Source organism: Harpia harpyja, chromosome 1, assembly GCF_026419915.1.
Source record: "Harpia harpyja isolate bHarHar1 chromosome 1, bHarHar1 primary haplotype, whole genome shotgun sequence".
Lineage (NCBI taxonomy): Eukaryota > Metazoa > Chordata > Aves > Accipitriformes > Accipitridae > Harpia > Harpia harpyja.
The window spans coordinates 102,323,510-102,341,903 of record NC_068940.1 but is presented as its reverse complement, the minus strand read 5'-3'; the positions used below and the strand labels follow the sequence as shown (position 1 = coordinate 102,341,903).

At 45.4% G+C, this 18,394-nt stretch overlaps 1 long non-coding RNA gene across 1 annotated transcript in view; it reads right to left on the bottom strand.

Moving 5' to 3' along the window:
• Positions 1-14,145: 14,145 nt before the first annotated feature.
• The window catches only part of LOC128143616 (uncharacterized), a 31,110-nt gene continuing 26,861 nt past the window's right edge, over positions 14,146-18,394 (bottom strand). The window contains exons 2-3 of the long non-coding RNA XR_008235830.1: positions 15,709-15,928; positions 14,146-14,741 (exon numbers count right to left, since the gene is read on the bottom strand). This is a non-coding gene — a long non-coding RNA (uncharacterized LOC128143616). The remainder of the gene's footprint in view (positions 14,742-15,708; positions 15,929-18,394) is intronic.

The following is an 18,394-nucleotide window of genomic DNA, read 5'->3' as shown; positions in this document are numbered from 1 at the left end:
GCAAATAAATGGCAGGAATGGGCAATATAGACAAGAGAGTGACAATGGTTGTGACTCTAACCTCTAACTGCTCTTACTCCCCAGTGCTGGTGCTGGTCTGACTTGGTGACCTGAAGCCACCTAATAAAGGTCAGTGCCTTTTCTTGGGTCAGCCCAAATCCTGCGTGCTCATGAGCCCAGGGTCCCCACAGCTAGCCCAAAGTGGTGGGTGAGGAGGGAGAGGGAGGCGGTGGTGGGGGCAGGCGGTGGAAGCGGGGAGGCGAAGGCCACCAACGTGGGACCTGCTGTAGGAGCACATTGCAGCAGCTGCCCCTTCCAGATCTCCTTCACGCACCACTCCCCACTGTCCATGTTTGGGCCCTGGGTGGGGGTTTCTCTCACGTTTGCATTTTGGAGGTGAACGGCAGGTACATTTTTTGCATCTCGTGCAGCCCATTCAATGCTGTATCTCTGCTTGGATGAAATGCGCCTTTTCTCAGCTTTTCACTGTCTTGCTCTGAAATCTCCACTCCTATCCCTCTGCAGAGCTCAGTAACAGCTTGCTTCATCTTCCTACTGTCAGCACTCTGCTTTGACCCTTTAATCAGGGGACTTGGCTTTTATCTGGAAGACATATGCCTTAGGTGTCTTGTATAAGGTGCCACACAAAGCAAATTCAGCCAGGCCTGCCAATAACACATCATCTAACCAGATGGGGATAAACAGACTTGAATTCATTTGCTCCCTTTTCTCTACTCAGTAGTAGCAAGCACCAGAGAAAAGGCTGTTACTAGCTTTGTATAATGTCTCTGGGTACAGGGTTTTTGTACTTCCCATTCGAGGAGAGCTTAGGTCAGCCTCACAGCTTCTTTTGATTAGAGATGGTTGGCATTAATAAAATGAGAAGCCTTTTGCCACCTGTCCCTATGACATTGTAGGTACCAAAAATGAACAGTGTCATGGAGGGGTTTTTTTTAACTCAGTGAAATCTCAGTTGTGCTTTTTTGTGCAATTTGGATAAAACAAGGAGGAAGTGTGAGGCCCCCTAGGCATAGATATATGGTTTGTGTTGAATTGTCAATGGAGAAGTGACCAAGCTCATTTTTTTCCTTTGGTGACCTCAGCAAGATTGATATCTAGATCTCATCAGCTGAAGTGAAAGAGTTATTATTACAGAGCCTGGAGCAGAACTGACATATACTTGCAATGAATGAAGCTTTTTCTAGCTTAGGGAATTCAAATGGCCAGGCCAGGGACCTGCTCTATACAGTAAGAGCAGAGATACCAGTATTCAGACTGACAAAATGGGTCTCAGCCAGTCAAAAGATCAAAGAAACACTTCTGAGGAGAACAGCTTTTCTTCTGAAAGTGCTAATTGGAATATTTGATAACAGCATCATTATCTTTCTTTTTTCCCCAATACTTTTTAAAGCCATTATCTTTCTTTGGGTTCTCTCCATTTTTCTCCTTGGGAAATTTAAAGAATGGCAGAACATCCTTAAAACATCCTTTCAAGGCAAACAGATTTGATCTAGTTAAGAGCAAACAGACATGGAGACAATTTCCTTTCTGTGAGGGGACATACCCCTCACTTAACGAGGCCAACCTATGCCTCTGCATTACACTCCTTGCATGGTCACATTTGGTATACAATTGTAAGACGTGGACAGTGACACGCTATCTAAGTCCCTGACAGGAACATGGCCATGGGAGACCATCCCTCAGGGGTGGGTGGCAGGGTTTGGTATTTATTATTGGGTATAGGTGATCCAGAAGAAGACACCAGCCCCTACATTGTCATCCCAGGGTCTGTACAAACGGTGATGTGAGGAGCTTGTATTTTAAATAAAGCAAAGCGCATGCTCATTTACTGATTGGGATTACAGGCACACAGAGATTAGGACCCTGATCAGACACCCACTGAAGTCAATAAGGCAGGGAGGGCAAATTGCGACCAGCTTAAGTGAGCATATGGCAAATCACTCTCAGATTCAAGGTCATATGGGAAACATGCAACATCGTTGATATTTCACACCCCAGGTGAATGCATCAACCCTGCTTGGAAAACAGTCATATCTGCTCACAAACCTCCATCTGAATTTAAGAGGAAGCAAGTGTGTGATCACGCTGCCTGCCAGCTTCAACAAAAATTGACAGAGTGAAAGAGGTCTCAAAGACCATGAAACTTTAGGAGCTTAATTAAAAGCAGCATCTGGGCAAATTAAAGGAGAGAGACTGAAATTAGTGCCTCTGCAGACTAAGAGGCAGGCAGCACCTTGCTGCTGCGCATCTGCCTCTGCCCTGCAGGGGCTCTGCAAGGACCTGGAGACACAACAGGGACAACTCCATCCTCCTCCTTTGTCACTGCTCAGAAAACCACTTGTTTCTAGATGAGACTGTGCAACTGCACATACATCTGAAGATCTGGGACCCCATTTTATGGATATTTTAATATGTATGTGTTGGGGAAAAAAAATCTGTATAAATAAAAAAAATGAGGGATACTATGTGTAAATAGCATTTCTGGCTATTTCAAATATCCTGGACACTCAGAAGCCAAAAAAAAAAAGCCAAGTTGGCCACTCTTCTCCTTTACAGACTTGTTTGTTTGTTTGTTTTATTGTTCACTCAGGTCTCAGTTCAGTCAGACTGTCCACAATAGTCTTTTGAGATGTGCCACAGCATAGTTCAACCTTGGGCCTCCTTAATCTGATACAGCAGAGTGGTTAAACTAGGTAAGGCCAGATGTTCAAATACTTTCACTTTGGCAACAAGAGGAGCAAACGTAGTGAAAAGGTCAAGGGCCAGGAGAAGAGAAATGGAAGAAAGGCCACAGATTTCAGTAAAGAAAAGTACCAGAGCTCAGAAATGGCATGGAAGCAAAATAATGAAGTCAAGGACCTCACATGCTTCTGCTGCAGCTGGAAAACACTTAAGCCTGAAAGTCGGATTTAGATCTGTCACAATAACACTATGCATTTCAGATTGATTGAATTATAACTCACAGGTGCTCCTTGTTCCATGCATTTCATCCTTCTTCCCTCCACAACAGGCTTTAAACTCCAGCACACAAGACAGATGAAAAAGATTGCTTCCTTGCATTCTCCTTAACACTGCTAGGTCTCTATCGTATTTATAAACGCGTATTTTAACACGTAACGCTCTACGGAGGAAATCCAACTGCCGTCAGAGCAGGCTGTTTTGATGGACTGAGTAAACATGATATTTTGGTGACAGGTAATTTTCATACTCAACTGATTAATTCCAGAACACGGGAACAATGGGCTTTTTCAGCTGCTGAATAATGCATGTATGGCATTGCAACTGGTAAGCAGCAGGGTTCCTGGTTAGCGATAGAAATTCACACACCCATGCTATTTTAATAAGCTATCACTGTTAAAGAAGTCTATTTACGTTATTCATCTCCAACATTTGCACAAACATGTCAACCGGGGAAGTGTGTGGGGGGAGGTAGGAGGGAAAAATGAGGTCATATTCATATACAGTTTCTTAGCTGTTTAATTTATATAAGCCTTAAAATTAAGCAAAAAACTTACTTCCAAGGGAAAGAAAGCACCATGACCACCACCTGAAACCTGGATAATACGAACACAATGGAAACAGACCACAGCAGAAGAGAAAAGCCACGACAAGGATATACATAGAGAGCTGGGCATAGGCTGCTCCAGAGCTTTGTGAGCCAGAGCCATTTTGGGTTTTGGCTACTGGGCTGCTCTGTGGTGCCACTGGTCCCTTTGGAGACATCTGGGCCATGTCCTTGTCACTGTCTCCCCATGAACCAGCCAAGAGCTCCCAGAGGAACCAGACCTAACAGGTTTCTGGGCCACTCTGCTCTAACGTGTTGGGGTTTGGGACAGGGGCCACCCATCTGGAGTCCAGGGCTGCTCCACTTGGGTTATGAATGTGTAGACAGCAAAAGGAAGGAATCAGCTCTTAGTTATGGGGTCAAGTGTCAGATTGACTCTTAAATTTAGGTGTGTTATGAGTTAGATGTTTAATGTCTTTTATAGCCAATGGAGATCTAGTCAATGCTGATCACCTGTAGAAGTCTGTTTTTCTTGGTTCTGCATAGTATTGATCAGGAGATAAATTATTTTGCATAGAACGGGCATCTGGTACCATTAGAGTGTCTGGAGTGTCCTGGATGGTTCCCAGCTGCTGCTCCAGAGGGGCGCAGGTTTCCCATAGATTTACGGTTATGTTTTCCAGCCCCAGGGAGGTACCTTGGATACCACAGGGCATTTAAAATGACACTAAATGCCTATGTTTAGACAACTGTATGACATCCTTGACCTCCATTGACTATAATGGGAATTTGGACAGCTGGACATCTAAATTTGCATGCCTTAATCTGTGAGCTGAATTCCACCCAAAAATGTCAAAGTCTCCTCATTTTCACTAGAGCAGGTCACTAGAGGCCAGATTTTCAAGAAAGCAGCTCCTATTTTGGCACACGTTCAGCTGCCAAACTTGGAAGTGTGATCAAAGGGAAGGCTGAGTCCCTCTGAACAAGATGGGGGCTGACCAGGTGAAGTGTATCTGCTCCACCATCTCCTCGTACCCCAACTACTCAGTTCAAAAATGGAGGTAAAATGGACTCTGAAGACAGTCCTGCAAACCTGGAAGGCCCAGACCCAGGAGTTTGCTGTGTGTGCAATGGATCTACATGTGCACAGCATGGGAGACGCAACCACATGTGGTCACACATGAAACTGAAATCCAGCAGATCACCCTCCAGGCAATAGCGCTGAGAGAAATATGCTAGTTCTTTTTCCCCATGTCATTGTGTCCCTTATTTATATGTCCTCACGAATAAAGTGCTTTTAAAGCAAGGAGCAAACTGGTCTACCCCAAACAGTTAATCTTATACTTGGCTCCCACTTTTCTTTATTTTGTCATTTGGGATCTGGATGCTGGTGCAGTTTCATCCCCTACAACCTCACATCTAAGTTTTCATTTGCATGGTAAGTATTGCTATCATTACATTCATTCTTTTAAATCTCTTCTGTTGGAAGCTTTGAGCCTTTATTTATTTTATTTCATTTCTTGCAGCTTTGCAAATAGAAAAATAGGGAGGAAAAAATCCCCAAATCTTTGCTATGGGACAGTCTAGAGCATATTATGGTACATGGGGGTTGAGGAGTGACCAGCTCTGGGAGGAAGGAGTTGGAGCCCATGGGCAGCCCCAGCATCACATTGTGCAATGTGTTATTTCAGTCTCTCTGGAGGCTGGTAATTGCGCATGTCAGAAAACCATTAAGGTAACCAATGTAGAGGGCAATGGCTGCATAAGGAGACCAACTGACAGAACACATTGAACTAATTTTCTTCCAACCTCCCCCAAATTTTTCTTTAAAAGCCTTGCCCTTCAGTCTGGGGAGAAGCATGAGAAACTTGCCTGAGATTTTCTGAGAAACCAGGAGAGGAGGAGGAGAAACGTTGGCCGGTTACAGAAACTTTTCTCCCTTTGTGTCTCTCTCACCTCCCTCAGCCCAATCGTAATTAAACTTTCTGTTGCAGCCACTGTGCTAGTCACTAATGGGAAAATGAAAATAGACATCCTCACTCTGCAGGGATTATATTCCAAAAAGATAAGACTAGGGGATATTATTCTCCTGTTAGTACAGGAATGGTAAGCAATGGGGATTTTTAAAAAGTTATTTGCCAACACTTCCAGCCAGCTTTGTAGGATCTGCACAAAACAGAGCATTTACTCTTCTCAAACAAAGTTTTAAGGTAGCTGATTTTGTCAGCACTGATTTTGGTGGTTTGCTGCGAGACACCACAGAAGCATGGCCTGGTTTTCGGTAATTTGTCTTCTAATACTCAAACCTAACTTAACCTGGCTCACTTTTTTGAATATCTTATGAGCTCCTACACAGTCTATAATGGGATTTTCCCCATAGCTCCCTGCAGAACGCTACTCTGCAGTGATTTGGAGGAGCAAAGGAAGCAAGAGCTGAAGGAGAACGGAAAAGGAAGCTATTTTGAGCACAAAGCCTCTAGGCAGATGTAGCTTGTGGAACTATCACATTCAGCCCGAGTTATTGGAGCAAATCAATACTAATTATTTTAAGGCTGAAGCCTTATGCTGGGGCTTCTCAGAGTACTCATGGTGATCTTTTATTGCTTCTTTTGTAAATTTGCAGCGTGAGCTGTTATCACGGTGTGCAGAGCAAGGATGCTGTAAGGCAAGGGAAGGTCCCACTACTTAGGCTCACCATGCTCTCAAGCACCCTCGCACAACTTCTGTCTGCAGCAGGGCATGCAAACACTGGTGGAGGAAGGATTTCATACTATGAGTCCTTTGTGGGATGGGAGGATCCCAAAGCCTCCCCTCCTTCAAGGATAGGACCATGTTTAGGCTCTTTGCTTTAGGAGACAAGGAGAGGACCTCATGGTCCCTTCGAGCAGCCTCAACTACAAATGAGGAGCCAAAGGAACTTGAGATCCACAAAAAGAACACCGGTGCCATCTCAAAGCAAGCAAGGAGACTGAATGTTCCTGAATCAGCACAGCTGAGGGCACACTTCATCTTACCCACACAGCAAGGAACATGCTTCATCCTCCTCACAAAGAAGATGTTCCCTTGGTCATTACCCAACCTCATTTACAGAAAACAGCCTTTGTCGTTATTGACCATAACACAACAGACTGGGATCTTATCCAGGGTCCAAACTCTCCCTCCAACCAACACAGCTGTTTACTGTCTCCACTGATATTTAAGATGAATTTCAAGATCACATCTGGCAACCAGCTTAAACTCTCAATCCACCGGCTGCCCAGCCCAAACCTGAGAGCTCTCCTGTCTTCACATTTCAGTACTGCCCAGCACAGCCTCTATGGGGTTTGGTACTTGTCCATACCTAGCGGGATCACACCACAAATGTGATCTGCAGCACCCATCCCATAGTATTTTTTACTACCTCCAGGAGGTTCTGTATCCCTTCTGCTGTCTGCTGATCTTTAAGCAAGAGAAGCCCAGAAACGCAAGTGCGCTGCAGACCCACTCCGGCAAGGTTCTTGTGTTACACGTAATGAGGGAATGCAGCTGCATCCCAGCACCACGCTTAAGAAATCATGAGTATAGCATAGCTGGCTTTGATGTATGACATAGGTCTGGGAAGGGCAAGGGTAGCCAGAAGGTCGACCGTAAAAATCAGTGCAGCGATATCCACTACCATTTAGTTTCTCCATTTTACGGGAGGGGGTTATAATGCTTTTCTCTTATAAAGGCTCTTCCCAGCATTGATTTTATTTTTCTTGATTCAGTGGCTGAACCAGGAAACATAAAGATTATTTCATTTTATCCAAAATGAAATATCTGTTTCATTCTCTGGTTTTTTTTATTATTATTATTTTTATACTTTTTTCAAAGGAAAAAAAAGTTACTTTTCCAAGCAAAATACTGCTTTGAGATGTAAAGTTTGGGTTTTGCAAACAGCAAGGTGCAAGACTGCAATCTTCTAAAAAATATTTTTATTTCATTCTCTGGTGGTGAAAAAAACTTGAAAATGTGGCATGATTTTGCCGAGTTTCAGGTTAACCAAAAATGACCTGTTTATGACAAGTGAACTACTGTCTGAGAACTTGCTTCACGTAGCTCCGTTCTCCACTAACCCTTTTTTGTCTTTTTAGATTTGAAATTCTTCAGGGAAGAGACTGACTTTCCTTTTGCACAGGAGAGAGCACTTTGAAGATAAAAATTGTTAGAGCAGTGCTAAGTATTGTGTAGCCTCGGAAGAATGTGTTATCAGCTTACAAAGCCACTTTGAAAAGTAGCATACACTCAAAGGCACTGACATCTGTCTGTAAAAAGAAAAAAAAAAAAAAGAAGTGTAGGTGGGATTTACTGTCTGCTATATAACTTTCTCCTAGACCTTGACTGCATGAAACATACTGCAAGCGAGGCAGAGTTTTTCGCAGTAACAAATGCTCTCGATGAAACTTCTTTTTAAGGATTCTGTAGCAGCACAGGGATGCCAAAGCTTTCTGCATTCAGATCAAAAAAACCTCCCTAGGTCACAGTAGATCAGCCCAGCCTGCACAAAGACATGATTCAGCAGATCAAGTTTTATTAACCAACAGCTAATTTTCAGGTGAGCCCACCTCTTCTCAGAAATTATATTCAAAGAGGGTGGTTTTTTCGTTTTCCCAGTAAGTATCACTGCAGAAAACTGAGTCATCAGCACAAACAGAGCTTCAGAGCTGGGTACAAACTACGTGAGACCCAACCATTCTGTATCGTCTTTATACAGGAAAATAACTTATGACTTCTCCCTTCCTGGCTAGACTCTTTCTAAAAGACTACATGGAACTCCAGGGATGCCTGGTATTTCTTCAGTCACGGGTATCATTTTGCTTTTTTCTGGCTAGTGTGAGACAGGCACTGATGGAAGAATTGGAAATATTTACCCATCTTTTGGAGGAGTTGCCCTACCTGCCCCCACTCTACCACTGCTGACCATGACTACGCCACAACCAGTTTCACAGACCCACATACCCACGTTGCTCCACTTCTAGTCCAGTCAGCGCTGGTTTTCAAATTACAGAAGAAACCCTGCCTGTACATTCAAAGCAGGAAAAAAATACTCTGAGACAAGTAATCAGTGCTGACGGGCTGTGTCCGTGGGCACACACACAAGTGCTGCTGCTTATCCTGCAGCCTTTGTAGCACAGCACCAAGGCTCCTCTTCAGAGACACCCTGAGTCAGCTGAGGCACAGAGAGGCTGAGCAGCTGGGGGCTCCCCTGAAGGGCTAGACAAATTTTTAAGGTCCTACAGATGCTTTAGTGCCTGTAGGACTGAAGAGTGGATGGGGGGTTATCCCATGAGATCAGAGACCTGGCTGTCCATGGATCCAGTCAATGATTTCAGACCTTGCCTGGTGCCATATGGTGCAAGAGAGGCTGTCTGGGGCACCTAACTCTGCTCCAAACTCCAGGAGCAGCCCTCTGAGCTGGTGACTTGCTCCACCACGTAGCAGAATCTCACTTGGCCAAAACAAGTGATGAGTCTGCAGGACTAAAACCCCACAAACGGGATGCCTGGAAGCAAACAGACTCCCTCCTTTCCCCTAACATCCAAGACTCCGATTCTGCAAATTCATCTTCCTATACTGCTTGGGAGCACATGGCAGTCTGACCTTGCAGATCAGCCATGGAACTGAATGCCACAGGACAGCTGAGGAAGCCACTACAGCAAAATGGAAATCTTCTTCCAGAGACCCCCTGGCTTCCCTATGGCTCTGGACCACTGTCCTGCATCTCATGTAGGTGCATGAAGTCCAGCTGTTCCTCCTACTCTTGAGCCACTTATGCATCTGCTAAGGGGCTATTCACCCTAATTAAACTGAAGGTCCCTTAAACAGTTGTTGCAGAACAGCATCCACTTGTAATTTTGCTTCCCCTGCCCCTGAGGGAACCTGGCCTCCTAGCTCAGGTATGTGAATATCCCCCAAATACATACATGTTTTTACTCCTCCTCATTCCCATTCAAGGCTCGAACACACCCATAAACATCCTTCTCTTCACTACAGCACTAGCTAGAGAGGGGCCCAATATGTTGGAGTCACTCTAAAGAAGGCCTCTTGTAGCAGATGTCTCTAAAATTAGCCATGGACAGCACGTAAATCTGTGCTGAGGCTCTATTGCAGGTGAGAACATGGAGCATCAACTTAAAAACTGTAGTAGGCAATGAGGCAAGAGCGCTGAACTTGTTGGGTGTCTTGATTACACGCGTGCTCCTGGTGGCTGCGGGGTCTTCGGGTGCAGAGGAGGAGGAGGGTTTGCAAGAAGGGACCCTGCAGCCTGTAGCTCATAGTGACCCCAGCTGCCTCCCCACCTCCAAAAAGCTCATAAAGAGTGGTATAAATTCACCCACATAGAGGAACATAGGGAAAATAGCTGTGAAATAAGGGCAAACACCTCGAGCCATAAGCTCTCGGCTAGAGTATAAACAGCAGCCAACCAGTTATTATTGTTGTTATTATTATTATTATTTTAGTTTCAAGGCTTTCATTAAAAGCAAACCTATGTCCTGGGGCAAGACAATAGCTGAACTTTGAGCCTGTGAAAGAGCTCACCCCGATGACTTCTTTTCTGAGGACAACCTCATTAGTGAATTTTTGTCTCAGAAGAAAAGACTGAGCATTTCCCCCACCTGGCATGTCCTACCCTCTAGGACCTGGTCTTTGTTTTCTGTACCTGGAGCAGTAAATTTGCCTAATCCCAGCTCACATTTAACTCGTGGCTTGCCACAGACAAGAGAAGCCTTTGCAGCCTCTTGGAGTCACTCCCTTCTCGCCTTTGCTCTGCAGCAGCTTTCAGAGCCATGACAGTGTCCATTTAATGACATTAGGTTTTCAAAGTATCACTGCCTGCAGATGACGGCTGAACTGCCGACAGCTCTTTTAGTCACCTTCTGAACTTAATGCTTTTTGTTCTTTTTCCCAATAATACGCAATTTTCATGGGGTTCTGCCCAACTGAAGACCCCAAAGCACCTTACAGAGGTCAGTAGCAGTATATCATTTTACCAAAGGAAAACTACGGCACAGAGATGGTAGAAACTCCAGCCCACATCACCAGAGTCCCAGCTAAATGTAGGCAGCTGCAGGCCATAATATTGCCCATTGGTTTGAGCCACCTGTACTGCTGCCCCACAAGGTGACCATATTTTCAAGGTTACTGTAGGATGTCCCCATGTCCCAGAAGGCATTTTCAGGATGTCTTAAATGTTCTTTGGGATATATAGGCACAGATTAGGTTTCTTCCTGTTTGTTCAGATCCTACTGCTGCACTACACTGACTCCATGTGGTGCTGGCTGAGGGAAAACTATCCAGGAGAAGGAGGGATTGCTGTGATGGATGGTGTTCAGAGAGAAAAGACCAGTGAGCAGTGATGTTCACATCAGATTCATTTCCTTTACTCAGACCCATGTTCATGGCACTTACCGAGCATTTCCAACTACATGTATTCAGACACTCAGTTAAATGGGGGGAAAAAAAATCACAATTTTGTAACATTCACTCTAGCTCCTGTTGGGAGGTAAGCTTGGAGTTGTGACACTGAAGAGTGGTTTGAAGGGTTATTTCTAACTTGTTTATGCAATCATAGCCTGTGTGTTTTCATCCCAAATAACTTTTGAACCCAATGGTCACTTCCCACCAAGTATGAAAGAGAGGAAGCATTCCCAAAGCTAAGCTGTTCCTCCAAGTTTCATAAAAATAGGCAGACAGGTAGTTGAGAGAGCCCCAAGCAGAAGGAAGGGTGAAGACCCCCAGCCAGTATTAGGCATGAGAGAAGCCAGAGACATACACACATAGGAACACATACAGCTTTCAGTGCCCCAGCTGATGGAAAATCCTGACTTTGTCCCTGTGCCAGAGAATCCAAACATCTGACAGGAACCCTGGAAATGAGGCTGCTTTGATCCTGCCGCAGGCTGAATCGCTGATCTCCTGTGGAATTTGCCCTCCTAAGGCTGGAACAAAGAAGTCAGATGAATACGAGGAGGCAGGACAGCCGCAGCCACCTCCAGTCATTCTGCCCACATCCTCCCTCGACCCTCTGCGGCTCACCTTGTCATTTGTTTGCCATGTCCATACTGCAAACACTGCTTCACTTAACCCGTGACTGTGCTGCGTGGACTAAAGCAGATAGCATGGTGGGAAGCCTTGAAAGGACTGAGCCTTCCTGCAGTGACACCTCCAGACAAGCTAACAGCATCCCTTGCAGATGCTAATGAAACCTGTCCTGCTAAGGGAGGTAATCCCAAGGGCTGCAGAGTTGCTAGGGCCCAGAAGTCCATCGCTTGGTCCAAGAGGAAAAATCAGCTTTTCTCCCAGAAGCCAAGAAGAAAGTGTGTTACACCAGCCAAGAGGAGGTCCTCATGGGTTAAAAAACCCCAGCATGAAGCCCTGTACTTGCCCCTGATGCATCCTGTGCCCCAAAGCATCAGGAGATGGAGATGAGCCAGCACAGACCCAGCAACAGAAACAATTTTAAACCTGCCACAAATTTGCTTAGATGAGAGATGGAGTGCTAAGGAGTCTTAAGCCATCCTTTTCCCCTTATTTGCACCACTGCATGCTCCCATGGTGTGGCAACAGTCCCATGGAGATGACCTGTCCCCATTTCACATTGGAGTTGTGTCCATCCTCAGCCTGAGCTGCAGGAGTGCAGGGAGACCACAGACCTCGGGTGCTTTTGTGTAGCCCCTTCCGATCTCCACATTGGGAGCTCAAAATATGGCCATGCTCCTCATACTTCCTTTTCCTGTAAAACACCAGGGACTTGCAAAGCACTGAGCATACTAATAAACAGACCTGCTCTTAGTGTGGTATTTTGTGGCAACCCTGAGAAGCCAACCGGGTACTGGCCCATTACACTTGGTGCTGTGGAAATCCACAGTCAGTGAGAGCTTCTGCTGCAAAGAGCTGCAGCAGTGGTTAATGTGATTCCATCCCCACCTCTCTGCAGGCCACCATCTATCCAGCTGGTGGGTGCTGCTGCTCCCAGATTACAATTCTTAATTTAGAGAGTCTCTTCTGACATTTTGACTACTACGGCCTGATGCTCGCAAGCTGTGCCCAAAGAGGGTGAAATTCAGCTCCCCCAATCGCACCCAGTTTCTCTCTCACACTTTCTTTTCTTCCCTTCCTGATTCATTTAAAATCAACTATGAAAAATGTCACTGGTTTCCAGGAAAAGCATGGGTCTGACAAGGCAAAAGTCAACCCTTTAATTTAAAACAGTTGAGGGGGAGACAATTCGGTGAAGCTGTTCAGCTAATGCACAAACAGTTTGTAATTACAGGAGCAGGCTGGGAAAACAGGACCTACCTAGGGAATATTCTTATTAAATAAAGCAGAATTCTGTCACCTTCTTAATCATGAAATATTGATGAAACTGTAAGCAGCCCCTCTGAGGTTTTAGCCTTTGCCCTCTCCTTGTGTGTGTGTGTGTCCACACAAAGACAAAGGGGAAAAAAACCAACCTCAAAACCTATCCATGGAGCTGCAGAATACTAACCATGCCGCTCTGTACCAGTGGATTTTGCTGAGCTTGCATGGATTGGGGGAATAAAAATTCTTCACTCGGCACAACCAGAAACTTCTTTTGGACTGAATGAGTAATGGAGGGGTGATTAAATAGAGGTAAGTAAGAAAGGACATATTAAAGGGAGGACTGTTCCATGAATCAGCAGAGGAAGGGCCAGGTGTTGATGCTCTTCCTTACCTTGAACCACCCCACATGTTTTGGAAGCAGTAGAAGGCTATTGAACTCCAGGTATCGTGGAGGGTAAGATCTTCCCCTGGCTTTATGAAGCTATGCTTGTAGCTCTGGTGCTTGCTCCTGGATCAAACAAGAGCTGGCAACAGAAAAAACAAGCATGAGGACCTGTCTTCACAAGCCAAAGGCCAACCAGGGCAGCTGGACTTTTGGGCTGTTGGAGCTCTGAGCATCTGTGTTCTTCTTCAGGAATTCCAGGAGTCCCAGAGAAAGCAGCACCCAAGACACTGAAGCCTGCGAACTCAAGTTGGATGCACTCAATATTCATCAATATCCACATCTGGGGACAGCTGGAACTGGGACAAGACCCCCACAGGTCCTTGGTCTCAGATGGTACCTGAGATGCTACAGCATGAAGCTTCACACCATCTTTGAGGTGCCAAAACCCTGCTAGCCTCTCAGCAGAAGAGCAACTTATCTTCAGGCAGCTGGCTGTCAGCAGGGCAAGCAGTACCGTACCCCTTGCACCGTTTAGCTCACGTCTTGGCACTGCTGGTTTCAGCCATCAATTTGCTGAGGGGCCTCAGCAACAGGAGCCCAGAAAAGCCCTGAGGGGGAAGAGCCAGGGACTAAGAATAATGTGGGTGAAAACAAGAAGTTCAGGGAAGAAAAATCACAGGCAAATTTTCATCCCTTCACACTTCGCTATGCAGTGGGAAGGGACAGAAACTCTTTTCAAACCAAAATAACCATGCTCCGTTCCACTTCTGTGACTCAGCTCCATGGTCCTACCCAAGACAAATAAATAAAGAAAAATGGGAGCTTCCCAGAAGGAGAGAGACATTGGGAACCACAAGCGAGAACCGGGAGACCAGTGCATCACCAATAACGAATCCCAAAAAGCAGACACTTGTCTGAGCCTATTTTTTTATTCCTTCTGCAAGGGGTGGATGAATGGGGCTGGGGAGAGAAAAATTGATGGGAAAGGACTGACCACAAGGATCGGCCAGGAATAGTAGTCATTACGTGAGGTTATCGGGACTTTCCCGACAAGCAAACATCACAGTTGGGAGGAACTGGAAAAAGGGACTGGGGCCAGGCTGGCTGGAAAGCAGAGGAAGAAAGGATCAAAGCACTAGAGGAGGAAGGAGGACAAAGACTGGGAGGCTGCAATAGCTTAGAGAGGGAGAGATGCATCAAGCAGCAGGGGAGCCTTCTCTCTGCCCACTGCGGTAATGGGGCCTTTGTTCTGCTCCTTTCATGTTCACGCACATCCCGGTCCATAAGGGCAGCCGACAGGAGCTGAATCAATCACTCGCTGGTCCCAGCGGAGGGCAGGGCATGATTGATTTGCTCTCCCTGATGGCTGGCTCTGAAAGGACGCGCTCTCATTACAGTTAGTTTCTGGGTCCCGGTTCTTTGCTCCAGGTCTAAATGCTGCAAAACCTCCTGCCTCCACTATGGGCTGATTCGGTACCATAATTTCCTTTCAACTGCCTGAGAAAGCTGTGAAAAAAAGAAATAAATCCACATCAAAAAAAAAAAAGAAAGCAAACCAACAAAGCATGTCCCCCAACTTTAAAACTTGCTGCTGAAACATAAAGCTGAGGCTGTGGCCACGGATGATTTTAGTGCTCGCCTGCTCCAAATTCCAGTCATGCTTGTCACAGTCCCATAGCCTCTCTCTAATTGTCAGGCACAGCCCTTTGTGTTCCTAATCACCCCTGAAAAGGCCTCACTTCCCGTGATATGGTGGGCACCCTGGGGTGGTTGCATTTGGGGGCCGAGGGCTAAGGCAGTCCTACCCCTACTCTTGCATGCTGCAGGCTGCCGGCTGCTCCGGGAGAGCCTGGAGGATGGTGGAGAGGTCAGAGACAGGCTCTGGTCACCAGAGTGAGATGGAGATACTGTGCCCAAGGACGAAAGCTGGGAGGTGGAGGCGGGTGGCTCTTGGATGCACATTCAGGAGCAGAGAGAGGACGGTGGCACCCAGCAGCATCCTCGGTTTGCAGTCAGCTCAGGTCTACCAGTGGCACCAGGGGGTGAAGCCAGTCCTTCTGGATGAGCCTATACTGTACTTTCTGCAATTGGCAGTGCTGCGAGATAAGTCAATCTATGGTGAAGGACCACCCACTTCAAGAAGTTTTTCCCTGCTTCAGTGTACCTTAAGCATCCCACCAATTCCAGCCATGGGTGGAAGCAGTACTATTAGCTACCAAGGCCATTACAGCAATAACCAGACAGTTTATCCGCAGGCTTTAATTATTCACCATTTTAAATCCTTCCCACCTACATGTTCATGTACCCTTCAGCCACTCTTACTTTTAAGCAAATCATCCACAGCAAGGCTATTTTCTCCCTTAAATGTTGCTCATGGAATCATAGAATCATTTAGGTTGGAAAAGACCCTTAAGATCATCAAGCAATGAATGACACTGCACTCCAATCCATCACCTTGCTTGCTGAAACCCACCTAAATGGGATGCAACTCAGCTGCATACAATGGACTGAATGCCATGGAGAATGTGGCAGTTCACAGCCAAACAAACTTGCTTCAAAAAAAGTTATGCACAAACCCAAATCTTCTGCATGGTTTGGTTGGGGGAGGGAAAGAGTCTCAGAGAGAAGAGGCTTTCAGGGTCAACTAGCGTGACAAGGGTGCATGGTCTGGAAAATCCAAAGTGCCTGTGTACCTAGGAACAGCAAAATAAGGTAATCATAGTGAGTTTAAAGCATGTTAGAACCACCAGAAAATGCAGCCACTTATTTAAACCCAGATTCTGCTAGTGACGTCCTTCTGCTGAGCAGGTCTTTATGACTATCCTGCTCTTTTTTTTGTCTGAGGGGTGGGTATCATACCAGGTCTGTGCTGGCACGATCTAGCTCTGGTGTCCAGGGCAAAGCTCTCCTTGGTGTCAGTGCACAATGGGTTAGATAGGAGCTGGCACAGCCCAGGCTCCCACAGGCAGTTAGCAGCTTAGTTGTTAATTTGGGAATGTCTCAACTTCACCTTCAAGTTTTGATATTTTGCTATGCCTTTTCATTAGCTGTATTTTCTTTCTGGAAACTACCGCATATCTGTATCACTACATCTTTACAGCAAAGCCCAAAGGGTTTCATACTCTCCAGTGAGTGTTCCTAACTATTCCCAGCTCTACTAGGAATAACTGCTTCTGCTGGCTGCATACACTGCTCATGTAGGCAATACATTTTCCAGATTCTTTCCACCTTCCACTCCTTTTTACTAGACATGTGCTCCAACATGAGAACAGATTAAGCTGAAGCGGAGGAAACATTGGAGCCAGGTTGGCTCAATAGTTTTATAGCAGAAATTTCTTCTGAAATCAGCAGAGAGATCTGCACAGACAACAGTGTAGCTCTTCGGTTTGTGTAACTTCAGCCTGGCTTTTAATAGCAGCATCCAGTAGATGCCATAATTCCCAAGAAGTAAAATTCCTACCTTCACCCAAAAAAGATGATATAATAGTATAATACTAATCAGAATGATGATTCTGATTTCATCTTCTACTCTACGACAAGGTGCGGCAAGGGCCAGCTGCTTCCTGAGGGATGGGTATCCCTAAGACAAGGGTGACCTGGAGACGCAGCAGGGGACAAGCTACAACATACCTACGGCACACCATCCTAAACACAACTCTGAAGTCACTGCTTCCAGACTTAGGTTTTCAACTGCCATAAACAGACCTTTCTGCCCTCTTTCTCTGCCTGCTTAGTCCTGGCTCCAGTAGAGCTCCTCAGGTTTGCACCGGTTCAGAACTGGGCTCTCCAATCCTAGCTCTGCTAGGATTTATGCTAGCCCAGTAACCAAAAATAACAGCAGGGAATAGGTCCTGTTGCACCAAGCTCTGCACAAACATGAAATAAGAGACAATATCTGCCCGAAGGAGCTCACAGGCTCTGTAAATGAAATAGCAAATGACACAGCAGTGAAAGGAAGATGTCTGATTGAACATGGCATAGTGTTGCAGGTTGGGTGTCTGAACACCACACACTGATTATGCTGTTATAACACTGCTTAGACTTGTATTTTCACCCTAATGTACTAAACCCTTCTGAGGTTAAGCTCACCCAATTTAGGAATACAAATAACCTCAAAAAGCCCCATTTCGGAAGCCTCTGTTCCTTGGGAAGCCAGTGACAGCAAGATGACGTTGCTCTAAATTCACCTCCGGGCAAACTAGGCTTAGTCACTGCCGTGAAATTGTTGCCTTCTCTCCTGCCTTTCCTGCCTGCTCCCCGTTTGACACTTCACTGTGACAGTCATCAGCCTGTATATAATATAATCAAAATGCTGCTTCTAGCTTCAAGCCGTTCCAGAAAGAAATTTTCACAGCACCCTCCATTAAAATGCAACTCCTGTCCTGTACCTTCCCAGTATGTAACTTTCTGTTCCTTTCCTCCACTCCATGCTTTTGGGTTTAGGGGGTTTGGGTTTGTTTGCAATTTTTTTTTTTGTTGTACTATCACATTATCCCATGTTGCAATTGTAAAACCACATTATAAAAGAAGCCAATATTGAACTAATTTTATCACAGGGCTGGTAATAAATTTTAACACCAACTATAATATTGTTGTACACCAGAAATATTGCAACAGAACAGTAATATCCTGTTAAATTCATTTTCCATCAAACACCACAAGATCTGTTGAAAGATGTTAAGGGTGAAGGTTTTGTAGATTTTTAATTTTTTTCCTTTATTTTTGCAAAGCACCATAAATGTTTAAATTTCATAAAAAAATACATCACAAGTTTGGCAGTAATAATTCTGGTGACACATCTAATGCCTTCATTGTCTGAAAAGTAATGGATGGCCAATAGCTACCCTGCAAAGCAATACACATCATTAGAACCAGCTCATGGAAAGAAAGAGGTAGTTTTAACATGGCCCCCATTACTGCAGTATCTTGTCCCCTCATAATGTTTTATATATTTATTCTTAGGCACCCCAGGGAATTAGATGCAATTATCCTTTTTTTCTTGGGCAGAGAAATGGGTAAAATGTTAAGCAGCTCGCCCCAGGTGACACAAAAAGTTTTATGATACTTCATGGATCTGAATGAGCATCCCTGGTGCAGCAGCTGGGCTATCTGCTCCTCCCATGGGAGGAGGACGCGGATGGCTAAATGCTTTTTTTTGC